Here is a 1601-nt window from a genome sequence, read left to right as displayed (position 1 = left end):
TCCCTCCCTCCCTCCCTCCCTCCCTTCCTTCCTTCCTTCCTTCCTTCCTTCCTTCCTTCCTTCCTTCTGGCCTGAAAGTCACTATGTAGACCAAGCTGGCCTTGAACTCACAGAATCCGACCTGCCTCTTCCTTCTGAATGCTGGGATTAAGGTGTGCTGCCATCACATTGGTTCCTGGTGGTCTTAGTTTAGTTTTATTCTTCCATATAATGATCACAATTGATTACGCACCCCATTAATAATCATCTGAAGCTAAAGATCTGTCACTTCAGCCATGTGAATATAATTATTGTCTCGTTTACCTCAGTTCTATTAGCTTTCTGGTGTTTATTAGCATTTTTCATTATTATTTTATTTTCATTTATTATAAGAGAATAAGAACCAGTGTTCTGCAAATTTTCCAAACAAAATAAAAGCTGAATTTAAAAAAAAAATCCATATGCTTACTTACTTGTTATAGGGATTTTATTGAGTGCTTATTTAGTTGTGGGTGGGAGTGCAGTTCTGACCGTGCTCCAAGACTACATTTTGTTCCGTGACTCATTAGAAAAAGAAATTGGTGTAAGGATGAGTACAAAAGGATATGATTATCTTGTATTTTTTAACAGAACTGTGGTTACTCTGATGACAGGTCTCTTGATTACACTTATCACACAGCACAGTGTCTGACCCTGGCTGTCAGCCCAGTGCCTTCAAGTTCTGCTTGATGTGAGGTGCCTACGGGAGGTTTCTTGTGAGCAGGACAGAGGGCCGCTTAAGATACCCACTGGCTACCTCATTTGACTTAGTGCTTTGAACCTCAGTTTACTGGACTAAGAAATGGGAGTAACAATAACCTCAAAGGGCTGCCAAAGCAGGCAAGCAAACAAACAAAAAGAATGAATCCATTTCTTTGAAGAAAGGAGTTAGTGTGAAACTTAGAGCTCTATAGTTACCATTATTTGCATTCATGTTCCTTTTGAGGATTTATGGAATTGCTAAAAGAATTGTTGTAGGTGGTGAGTTATATTAATAACCAGATTAAAAAAATAAAATTAGCTATTTTTTGCCATTGCTCTAGAGGTGAGGGGATCTGGGAGAACTGAGCCAATGAACGAGGCAAGATGAAAGTCTCATGCACTAGCAAACTGAGAGCATCCGACAATTTATACCCAGAGGTTTAAGAGAAACCACATAAGTACTGTTCTCACTAGTTCAAGCTGTATACAACACAAGGACAAGCCACAGGCAGCAGGAGCCTGTTTGTGCATAGAGGCATATAAAGGATAGTTTAACATTTTAATTGATTAACAACAGCAAGCAATAATGAGTAATCTGAAGTAAGCTCACTCCTATCCAACTCACCAGGAGCAGCATGAAAACACATTCCAAGAACAAGCCTGTGTTTTGAAGAAACAGAGGTCACAAGACTCTTGTTTTCTTGGGATGTTCTCACCAGCACTCAAGATTCTTCACACATGACTCCATTCCTGGATGGTATTCTGATTTCTTTTTTTTTTCTTTTCTTTTTTTTTTTTTTTTTTTTTTTGAGAATGCTGAAACCTTTCAGGGTTAACTTTTGTTTTGTTTTCTGGTTAAGACACCCTTCCAGGTCAGATGT

The sequence above is a fragment of the Mus caroli genome, chromosome 5 (genome assembly GCF_900094665.2).
Source record: "Mus caroli chromosome 5, CAROLI_EIJ_v1.1, whole genome shotgun sequence".
Classification (NCBI taxonomy): domain Eukaryota; kingdom Metazoa; phylum Chordata; class Mammalia; order Rodentia; family Muridae; genus Mus; species Mus caroli.
The sequence above is the reverse complement of the archived record's forward strand: the minus strand, read 5'-3'. Positions refer to the sequence as shown.